Genomic DNA, 12,413 nt, shown 5'->3' on the forward strand with positions numbered 1-12,413 from the left:
GTTCGGTCATCTGTAAAAGCATATCTCATAGTCTGTTTACACCAAATCAGTCTCATACCATTACTTTTACCTGACCAATATCAGGGTTATAAAGAATAAATCCATTATTAAACAGCATAATCATGAACACAATTTTTATTTGAAGCAGGACTTTTTACCATGCAGATTGCATTTATAAAGATATTGTTTTGATTGCTCATGCCACACGGAGAGCATTGACATTGTGACATTTGTCTATCCCAAGTCGCCCCAAAATGGTAGATGCTGCAACACCTTGACTTATTGCTGTGTTACCTTAATGGTGCACCCACAATGAGATGAGAAGGGAACATAGCATATTAATGCTGGTTGGCACAACTAAACAATCTATACAGAAGTGTCAGTGTACAACATTCTGCTTCTAACCTTCATTCCACTGACTTCAATGGGATGAAATTCAGAGGCTAATGTGCTGAAGTGATCATTAAGCAATTATTCAGACTTTATTCATTTGAGTGGAGGAGACTAAGGGATAATCTTATGGAGGTACATAAAACCATAAGGCGTGGAGATAAGATGAATGTACAGTCTTTTCCCAGGAATGGAGAATCAAGAATGACAGGGCATAGATTTAAGATGAAAGGGGAAATATTTAAATAAGAACTTGAGAGCAACCTTTTTTTAACCAAGAGGGTGATACATATATGAAATGAGCTGCCAGGGCAAGTGGTTGAGTCAAGGAAAATGTACAACATTTAAAAGACATTTGGACAGATACATGGATAGAAAAGATTTTTGAGGGATATGGATCAAACATGGGGAAAATAGGGCTAGTTTAGATGCGCATCATGGTAGGCATGAACGAGTTGGGCTGAAGGGCCTGATATGACTCAAAGTGAGATTATCTTGAGGATGAATTTAAAGGCAATCTTCTGCTTTCACATCTTCTAGATGCATTTTATATATCTGAAGTAGTCTGTCCTTCTAAAATTTATTTTGGTTCAGCTTAGAGATACAGTGCACAAACAGGCTCTTCAGCCTACTAAGTCTGCACCGACTAGCGATCCACATGCACTTGCGCTATCCAAAACACTAGGAACAATTTACAATCTTTTACCGAGCCAATTAACCTACAAACCCATATGTCCTTTAAATGTGGGAGGAAACCGGAGCACATGGGGATAATCCATGCAGTTACAGGGAGAACGTACAAACACTGGACAGACAGCACCTGTAGTCAGGATCAAACCCAGGTCTCTGGCGCTGTAAGGCAGCAACTCTACCACTATGCCACTGTGCCGCCCCTGACACCTGACTGTGGAGTTTCAAAACTGAGCAGTAAAATAGAAACCTAAAGTACTCCATGATCATCAGTAAGAAAAAGATAAAGTTTAATCATTGGATTAATTGCAATTAATTTGGGGATTTTGTGGAGTCAGTTGGAGAAAACCTCATGAACAATTTGAAGGTTGTTCTAAAACATGTGTAGTTCATCATATTGATACATTTCTTATTGCTTCAAATTACAGTTTATCTGACAAAATATCACCCCGATCATTTTGTACAGTGAAGGAGCACAATGGAAGTCCTTGTTTTAACGACAAATTAAAACAACGTCATCTTCTTGTTTTATACAGGCTAAAGAATCCCATTTTTTTGCACGATTTGGTTTGGAAGTAGAAAGACTAATTAAGATGACAAAGAGTTTTCTTAAGTGAAACCCTTCAGTGTATAAATTTCAATGCCAATGAGCAGGGGGTCTACTGGATGACCACAAATGTGTATGAATATATTCCAAGGAGACTTCTTGCACCAAAATGTTGGACAATGCATTGAGATTCCAAGTCAGAGTGTCAAATCTTGGTGTCAGCCTGCAATCAAACTAAAAATATTTAGAGGCAAATGTACTGGATGCACGTATTGAGCACTATCGATTCCAAATATTTTTATCATCAACTGAGAAAGCAGGAAGACACCAAAATAATGAATCAGTTGAAATAATTGAATACGCGGCAGCACAGTGACGCAGCGGTAGAGTTGCGGCCTTACAGCGCTTGCAGCGCCGGAGACCCGGGTTTGATCCCAGCTATGGGTGCTGTCTGTATGGAGTTTTTTACTTTCTCCCCGTAACCTGCGTGGGTTTTCTCCTAGATCTTCAGTGTATTCCCACAATCCAAAGACGTACTGGTATGTGGGTAAATTGGCTTGGTAAATGTGAAAAATGTCCCTAGTGTGTGTAAGATAGTGTTAATATGCAGGGATAGCTGGTGGGTGCGGACCCGGTGGGCCAAAGGGCCTGCTTCCGTGCGACATCTCCAAACTAACCTAAACTAAGCGAAAAGATCAAAGTACAACTATAAGATTCAGCTAATCAGATTTTATATCATAGACCCAGCACATTTTTGGTACTTTGTTTTGATTTTTGCTGTTCTCAACTATCCCATTCCTCAACATGCTGAGACTTTGAGTTCACAGGTCACTCCTGTAATATATTAAATTTCCCAGATATACATCATCTTTTGAATTATAATTACTCAGGAAAACATTAATTATTTAACACCTTGACTTTAGAATGTAGGTCTATGTTGATTAGTGAGTTAAATGAAGATCTTAAGTGACATTAATTTTTGATGTCAATGCATAAATCTGGAAGTTGTGGGCAGCATATGTGATTTTTTTGAAGTTAAAATGTTGATTTCCTGTCATTATTATGAAATGCAGTTTGTTCACTGAAACAAAGACAAATGTGTTCCTAAAAATGTCGTATGCAACAACCAATTTCTAGTTTGATGGATGCAGATTAATAGTCACCTAAAGACTTGCACTATAGTTTGTTCGTGTCAGGAGGTGGCTTGAACTCCATAAACACACTTCATCATGCTGCTACTGGGAGAGAATAATTGGATGCCTCTCCAAACCGGGAGGGAAAATGGGTGGGATTGTTTGGCAGAACAATCATCTCTGGACTGCTTTACCATGTCTCCTCACTGCTAATACAGGATTAGTTATGTTTATTGCTAATACTAGATTCAACTTGTCTGCCCATTCAATCACACTGGGTTTGGGAGGATCAAAAGAATCAAGACAAAATAGTGAATATAATGATCTTACTAAAATAAATTCATGCCTGGAAGTGTTTTTGAAGCTTAGTTTGACGATTTTTAACACAGCCGCGATATTAAAGATCTTAAAAGTCTTTGGAAATCCTTTGTTTACTGAAGTGTGTCTTCCATGTACAAATTTCATGACTGTGTTATTCGCTGCTGTTTTGAAAGACAGGGGAAACCTGCAGTGCCAAGCTTTAGATGCTTCTGTGCATGTCCTTTATCAATTATTGAATCAAAGACATGGAGCACCTGGAAAGGAAATTACTGATTTTGGAAACCGTACGATAAGTACAATATGGACGGCTTTTAATATAGTTCTACTGTGCAGCAAACGTAAATGCAACATGGAGCATGACAGCACAGGAATAGGCCCTTCGACCCATGATGTCCTTGCTGACCATGATGCCAATTTAAGCACATCTGTCTCAATGTGGTTTATATCTTCCCCCTTTCCCTGTCTGTTCAAATATTTGTCTACATCTCTCTTAAATGTTGCTATTGTATTTCTTTCCATCAGAGCAGAGGCTCCCAGCAGGCTGCGGCCTGTTGGCGGAAAGCTGCCGAGCTGGCCCCTGCTCGTCCTCCATGGCCAGACACACTAAGACCTGGTGGGCCGCGGTTGGTCGGTGGGAAGCCGCCATGCAGACCTTGCTCTTCCCTGAAGACCAGAGACTGGGAGGATGGAGCCTGCGATGATGACAGATGTGATGGAGCAAGGCCAGTTGGAGAGGGTCAACCATGCCTTACAGGTCAATTGTGGGACTCAAAGGTGGATGGGCGAGGAGATGGACGTTGGTACACAGGCCGATCCACAAGGTGGGCGATAGCTGGAGGCCAAGAATGGATTGACTGGGCTTATATTCACTGGAATTTACAAGGATGAAAGGGGATCTTATAGAAACATATAAAATTCTTAAGGGAGTGGACAGGCTAGATGCAGGAAAAATGTTTCCAATATTGGGGGAGTCCAGAAACAGGGGTTACTGTTTACGAATAAAGGGTAGGCCATTTAGGACTGAGATGAGGAAAAACATTTTCACCCAGAGAGTTGTGCATCTGTGGAATTATCTGCCACAGAAGGCAGTGTAGGCCAATTCGCCGGATGTATTCACAAGAGAGTTGGATATAGCTCTTACGGCTAACAGAATCAAGGGATAGGGGGAGAAATCAGGAATGGGGTACTGATTCTGGATGATCAGCCATGATCATAGAATGGTGGTGCTGGCTCGAAGGACCGAATGGCCCACTCCTGCACCTATTTTCTATGTTTCTATGTTTTTATGTTTCTAGGCCTGCAGGAGCCTGGGGCTTGCCTGGATCACACTGCATACATATATTATATACATAAATGATTTGGACAAAAATATAGTAGACTGATTAGTAAGTATGCAGATGACACATAAAGTGGCATAGTAAGTAATCAGGGTGGTAAAGAAGGCATATGACAAATTTCCTTCATCGTTTGGGACATTTAGTATAAAGGAGGAAAGTCACTTTGCAGTTCTATAAAACTTTGGTCAGGTAACATTTGAATATTATGTATAAATATATAATTGATCCCTGTGGAACACCACTGGCCACCTTCTATGGCCAAGTTAGTTTTGAATTCAATCGACCAAGTTGAAGTAGATACCATATGCCTTAACCTTTTGAATCAGCCTTCCATGAAGGACTTTGTTGAATATATCAATTGCTACATGATAGAATTGTGAGGTCCTTTTGTTTATGTTTCTGAATGCGACAATAATAACATCTTTCATTTGTGCAGTTCTTTAATGTGGCAACAGCATCCTGACACCTCAGAAGAGCATGATCCAACAGGAAAATAATTTTGAACACAATTCTGGTTTTTCTATCAAGCAGCAAAACCATTTTTTTTGCTGAGCAAACATCAAGGCAAGGTGTGAGAACTTTATGGGCAGTGCAATTGATCTCATTGGAAAAGGACAAAGCTTTTCTACCCCTTAGAAATGTTCAACCAATTAATTAAATATTTACCAATCAATACCTTGTCTTAGTTCTGAATCCCTTGATATATCCTTGTTGACAAAAATCAAATTGCCTTTAAAAATAGGCAATTTCAATAAGCTGAAATGTTCTATTGCTTTAGCCTCAACAGCTGTCAGGGGAAACAAGTCAAGAATGCCAACACACCTTTGGACCATCATTTGCAAAGGTCCATATTAAGGCTTAGTGCCGACCATGAAATGTTTTAAGATGCCATGCACTCATTTAGATGAAAATACATACTCATAAAACACAGCTCTTAAGCAGTATTTGAAGTTAACTGATGATCAGCACTTCCCTATCATTATCTTGTTATCATTGAATGTGATTTTTTTCAAGATAATGTTAAAGAGTCATAGAAAGTGAAAACATGCCCATCAGCCCAACTTACACACACTGACCAACATGTTCCATCAACACTAGTTCCACCTGCCTGTGTTTGGCCCATATCCCTCCAAACCTGTCCTATCCATGTACCTGTCTAATTGTTTCTTCAATGTTGCAATAGTCCCTGCCTCAACTACCTCCTCTGGCAGCTCGTTCCATACACCTATCACCCTTTGTGTGAAAAAGTAACCCTTCAGATTCCTATTAAATCTTTCCCCCTTCACCTTCAACCTATGCCCTCTGTTTCTCTGTTCCCCTAGTCTGGGCAAGAGAAGTTTATGTTATACTGAGCACTATTTTTTTTCCAGCCTGATTTTCAAATGCATTATTGATCTGTTTATTTAGATTCCCACTGGTTAGACAAGTCCCCAACAAAACAATACAACTGGTGTCAAAAATTGTGGATAAATGTTGAATATATTTCCATGTAATAACATTCAATGTTAAAAGGAGGGGGGGGGGGGGGGGGTGAAAATAACTAAATCTTGAGTTTGTATTTATATCAGTTATTATAATAATGTGGAAAGTACAGTTGTGCTTTCTGGTGGACATGCAGTGTAAGGTTTGGGAGTTACAGATCTTCATTTTTCATGTGGTTCAATACTTTCTAGGAAGCTCTGACTTGGTTGCTGCACTAGCTGTTACAGCAAATTACTTGAGGCAGGAAAGCAATAGAATCAGTAGAAGTGAAGTCAAAAATGTGCCTCTACAAACAAGAAGTGAAGTTAAGATTGAAACTGATAGTTTGAAGATTAAGCTAGGCCATTTGTTTAATTTCTTATTGGCAGAATTAGACAGGTTCATACATCTGAGCTCTGACATATTGAGTCTCACAGTTGTCACAGAAGCTGTGAGATATGCCCTCTTTCCCGTTACTTTTGTAAGCGCTGAATGTAGCTGAGGCCCATTTGATTATTGGTTGTGCTTATTAGAGAGAAGAGTGAATTTTTTTCATCGTGTTCATATTAGATCAGCCAATTTCAAACCTATGTGGATACCATGTAATAAATATGAACAGAGCTCATGTTATTTATAACTAGTGAGTGAATCAATGTTCCTTTATATTTCAAACTGTAATCTTCCCTTAGAAAGGAGATGAGAAGGTATTTCTTTAGTCAGAGGGTAGTAAATCTGTGGAATTCATTGCCACAGACAGCTGTGAAGGTTAAGTCAATAGATATTTTTTGGTGGAGATTGACAAATTCTTGATTAGTGAGGGTGTCAAGGGTTATGGGGCGAAGGCAGGCGAATGGGGTTGAGAGGGAAATATAGATCAGCCATGTTTGAATGGCGGAGTAGATTTGGTTCTGAATGGCTGTATTCTGCTTCTAGATTTTATGAAATTATGATTGATTGAAAGATACAGCATGGAAACCCACCCATCGGCCCACCAACTACATCAATCATCCATTACCCATTCACACTAATTCTATATTATCCCACTTTTGGATCCATGACTTGCACATCAGTGGCTCCGCCAGTTTCTTTTTTGTGCCACCCTTCTTTTGGCGACACACTGGCGCAGCAGGAGAGTTGCTGCCTTACTACGCCAGAGACCCGGGTTCGATTATGACTATGGCTGCGCATGGAATTTGTAAGTTCTCTCTGGGTGCTCTGGTTTCCTCTCACATTTCAAAGATGTTCAGTTTGTAAGTTAATTGGCTTCTGTAAATTGTCCCAAGAGTGAGGGATAGAACTGGTGTACGGGTGATGTACTTAAGTTAAATCTTTCCCCTTTCCCTTAAATATTTGGCCTCTCATTCTTGATTTCCCTACTCTGGGTAAAATACTCTTTACAAACAGTAGTTCATAAGTCATAGGAGCAGAATTAAGCAATTCGCCCATCAAGCCTACACTGCCATCCAATCATAGCTGATCATTTTTCCCTCTCAACCCCATTCAGGTTTCAATGCGATCCCCTCTTATCCTTCTAAACCCCAGTGAGTACAGGCCCAGAGCCATCGTACGCTAACCGAATCATCCCCGGGATCATTCTCGTAAACATCCTCTGGACCCTCTACAATGTCAGCACATCCCTCCTCAGATATAGAGCACACAACTGCGCACAATATTCCAAATGCAGCCTGACGAGCCCCTTATAAAGCCTCAGCATTACACCCCTGCTCTTATATTCTCGTCCTTTCGAAATGAATGCTGACATTGCATTTGCCTTCCTTACTACCAATGCAACCTGCAAATAACCTTTAGGGAATCCTGCCCTAGCACTCACAAGTTCCTTTGCACCTCTGATTTCTGAATTATCTCCCCATTTAGAAAATAGTCTGAACCTTTATCCATACTACCAAAAAATGCAGCCTGCACTCTTTGCTATGCCATATTACATCTGCCACTTATTTGCCCACTCTCCCAACCTGTCCAGGTCCTTCTGCAGACTCCTTGGTTTCTCTGCACTACCTGTCCCTCCACCTATTTTTGTATCATCTGCAAACTTGGCCACAAACCCATCAATTCAATCATCCAAATCATTAATATACAATGTGAAAAGTAGCCGATCCAATATCGATCTCTGCAGAACATCTATAATCCCTGGCATCCAACCAGAAAATAAGCCCTATCTATTTACCCTATCTATTCCCCTCATAATCTTATATACCTCTAAAAGATAGATCACCGCTCATCCACCTGTGCTCCAAGGAATACAGTCCAAGTCTGCCCAACCTCTCCCTTTAACTTAGGCCCTCAAGTTCTGATGACATCCTCATAAATGTTCTCTGCACTATTTCCAGCTTAAGAACATCCTTCCTATAGCTGGGTGAGCAAAACCAAACACAATACTCCGAATGCAGCCAACACTTATACAAGTGTAACATACCATCCCATCTTCTGCACTCAATGCCCTGACTGATGAAGACCAATGTATTGAAAGCCTTATTGACTACCCCATCTACCAAAGATGCCACTATCAAGGAACTATTTATATGCACTCCTAGATCCCTCTGCTCTACATGCTGCCCAGGGTCCTGACATTTACTGTGAACGTCCTGACTGGTTTGACCTAAAATGCAACACCTCACACTGTTCATGTTTTGGTTCATTAAAAGTAAATGTGAGCAAGCAAAGGGCATGAAAGGTGAGTCCGGGGAGAGGACTTGTTCCCACACAATCAAGCACATTGTGCGATTTAACAGGGGAAGTTTAATTGTATGATTGTTCATGCTAAATTTAATCTTACATTGGCTTCAGTCAGATAACAATTCCATTCCATGGCAACTTGAGGAGCACAAAGATAATCAAAATAAAATACAGACTTCAAAGGATTTTAATATTTGAGAGTTGCAATCATTTAATTGCCTATAGTGATAATGCAGAAAATTAACTCTCTTCATCCACTCTGTAATGCATAGGACCTGATAAACTTCTCTCTTAACTTCAGTTGAAATGAAAATTAGGCAATGTGCCTGAAGAAAAAAAGCACAACTGTCCACTTTAGACTATTGCAAAAGCTACATTTCAATTGTAGTGTTTAAAATATGCAATCTGTGAGTTCTTCAATGGATTCATACGACAGGCGCTTTCTCAAACAGTTTAAGGATGTTATCTTTCCTACTTGCCAATTTCCTTTAGATCTATCAACACCATCCAAAACATTCCTATGCAAGGAAGAAATGCTTTTGAAAAATTACTTTCTCAGATTTGATGAATTTACAGTATGTTGAGCTAATTAGTAAAGTCATGGGCTGCAACCTTTCTTACAATACATGAAATGAATTTTTAACATCTCAAACTAAATTATCAATGTTTTTAATGCCGAGAATTGATTAGTGCACAATCATACTCAAAATAATGTGCTCCAGAATAAATAGCTACTTTGGTCAGCTTTTCTACCTATTTCATCATAGTGTCAGAATTGTGCAGTACAAAAACAATCCTTTTCACCCACCGCATTCATGAACACTAATGTTGTTTGCCTGCATTAGGTCCACATCCCTATGACTTCCCTCTTTAAGTGTCAGTCTCAATGCCTCTTAAACATGATGATTGTAACAAACTCCACTACCTCCTCTGGCAGGTATCAACCACTCTGTTGTAAAAATATATATACTCCCTCTAAACATAACAGAACTAATCATCACTAATTAATTAAAGAAAATGTGTCAGGGAAGGCTGAAAATTCTTAATATAAACAGCCAGGTAGAATATATGGCTTAAATCTGAATCATGACCAGAGTGGAGTTGATACTCAATTGCATGCACATCCTATGTGAATTATTTTCAAAACCTCAGTCACTTTGATGGTTTAAATTATTGAAATTCTGAAATTCAAAAACAAAATAGAGCACAATTTAATTGTTCAAGATTTACATTCTGTAGGACACTAACATTTAAAAAAATCTGTGACAAGTATGCATTTTAAAAGATTTCCCATTGAAAGTTTTCCTCAAACATTTGCAAGTATCCATAGTCATATATATTTCTTTTAATTGGTTACATATACCAAATGATATAAGGAATTTGCAATATATTTTTCTCCCTTTGGAGTTATTTAAGCACTATTCTGAACGTATATGGATCAGAAACACAATTCTGAATTCAAATTGTGTATGAGTTGAAAGATTATTCAGTTATGGTCTTTTGTTTGGTTGCTGTCCAGGATCAAGATGTAAGCTTGTTTTTGGTATTTGAAGAGACATGTATTGATCAATTGAGTGGTCCTTTGTGACTGTGGTAAAATTAAGTTTAATGTTGTTGCCTTTTACAGAGGAGACTAACAGGTCTGATACAGGCCTGTTGGGAAAAGATTTTGTGCCTGGTGGGAACTGCAGTTAATGAGTGCACCCTGACTCTAGCCAGTAACTGAGACAAAGCATAATGTGGGATGGAAGTGTTCCACTGTGTTGTTTGTCACAGCTTAACAGGACCAGCAATCGATTGGAATAAGGACTCCAGCTCTTGCATCGGGCTCTTTTGGTAATGCAATCAATCACTCCAACCATTTAAATTTTAATTCCCCTTGAGGCCCTTAAACAATGCTGTACACAAGCATTCCTTTTACTCAGCAATGCCAAATTGGCAAAGAAAAAGCTGAACTCTCTTGTTTGAGATTCTTGTTGCTTAATAACGCAGGACATTGATGATGGGGTAAACATTATATTGACTATTTCCCATGTTTGAAAGACATCACAAGATGTTTATACAAACCAACAGTTTAATAGATGAACATAGGATCTAGTCCTATCTCTGAAATGTTCTTGAATTAATTGACGGACAATGGTTTGAGCATTCCCAGGAGAAATATTTTAGTACATTGAGACTGCATTTTCTGGAATCTGGAAACAATTGCTGGAAACAATAGAAAAGTTGATGTTGGGATAGTCAAGATCCACAGTCTTAACAACTTTTCATCAAATAAAGTGGAGTTGTTCTGTTTAAATCAGTGTGTTTGTAAATTTAAGAACTACAATTAATAAATGAAAGTAAATCAGCCCAGCTTTTCAACAAAATGCGTAAATTAAGGCGGGTTAAGGAAAGGAAACAGCTATCGAATATTGCAGAAAACTCCTGAATTTGAGGAGTTAAGTGCAAGAATATCTCATCCTAAAGAAGTTATTCATCTTCGGCAAAGTGAATCAGGGTGTTCTAAGTGGAAGTAATGTGATAAAACCTTCAGAACATCCAATTGGATTTAGTGACTCGATATGGGATCCATCGGTGAAACTGAATTAAGATGCAAGAGCTAACTTATCTATGAACTCAACAATAAACGGTGGAGGCTGGCAACACACACTCTTCCATGGTTATGTATTTTCCAAAATATAATTTTGTATTATTTACTGTTAATTTATATTGTTTACATTTTTGTGAATATCTTTCTAAAGATCAAACTTCTGAGACCACAGATTTTCACCATATCAGCAAAGGCAGTTACAATTTGTACCCATGTTTATTTGAAACTCTGTATGTGATAGACCTTATAAATTGATTAATTATACTGTTACCATACACTGAAAGAGATGTTAAATGGGACAGAAATTTGCCACTGACCAATGGAATGAATTTTAGAACTGGAGTTCCTGTTTGCATTGTGTGTGTTGCTACAGTGAATACTAGTGCACAGAATAAAGTTGAATATCTACTGTGGTTTGCTTATCCATTTATAGGCTATCATTCAGCTGACTGATTTGATAATATGATCAATGAGTGGACAGAATATATTTATTTTATAATGAAAACAAATATAGAATCTGTTCAGTTGGATTTTCATTGTGTTTCTTACTTAGGTCTCATTAAGACTTTTTCAAACAATTCAAATGCAGAAGAATAGCTAATGTTAACATTTTTGTACTTTTTTGTGCTAATGATATTATCACGAAGACTGCCTCACTGAAGTCACTGAACCGAATAATATGAATGTCTAAAATCAATGTATACAAATTCATAGCATTAGCGTTATTCCCTTTTTTTGCTTTATTTGAAATAGTGACTGTGACTCTGGTATTGCTGATAAAGTTGATGTGCAGTATGTAAAAAGACTACCATGGTAAAGGTCATTGGCAACTTCCTTGATTTGCTGATCATATAGGAATTCTGATCTTTAATAGGGCATGTATGGTTCTTCTAAATATGTTTTTCAATATTTCATTGTGGTCTCATCCTGGTTCTTTTGTTATAATCCATTCTGCACAATAATGACAAATATTATTTCTTCTAACTGTGACTGTTTTCTTGATAAATCCAAAATTTCAGTATTTGCTTCAGAATAATAAATTCAACACAGGGTGGATAAATTGGGATCATGATGTTCCACATCTAATCTACCATGAGAGCGCTGTTCTAAGCCCTGTACAAACATTAGCAGCTGCTATAGTTCCATGTTTCACATCCTCCTCTTTCCTCCACACCAAACCTGTGAATCTTCACCCCCAGCCCTACACCAACATACAACCTGGCCAAGTTTGACAGCTACTAATAGAC

The 12,413-nt window shown here is 38.5% G+C and overlaps 1 protein-coding gene across 2 annotated transcripts in view; it reads right to left on the reverse strand.

Annotated features, from left to right (window-relative positions):
* The window catches only part of arhgap15 (Rho GTPase activating protein 15), a 630,681-nt gene that overhangs the window by 164,642 nt on the left and 453,626 nt on the right, over positions 1-12,413 (reverse strand). The window lies entirely within an intron of this gene.

The sequence above is a fragment of the Rhinoraja longicauda genome, chromosome 8 (assembly GCF_053455715.1).
Source record: "Rhinoraja longicauda isolate Sanriku21f chromosome 8, sRhiLon1.1, whole genome shotgun sequence".
In the NCBI taxonomy this organism is placed as follows: Eukaryota; Metazoa; Chordata; class Chondrichthyes; order Rajiformes; family Arhynchobatidae; genus Rhinoraja; species Rhinoraja longicauda.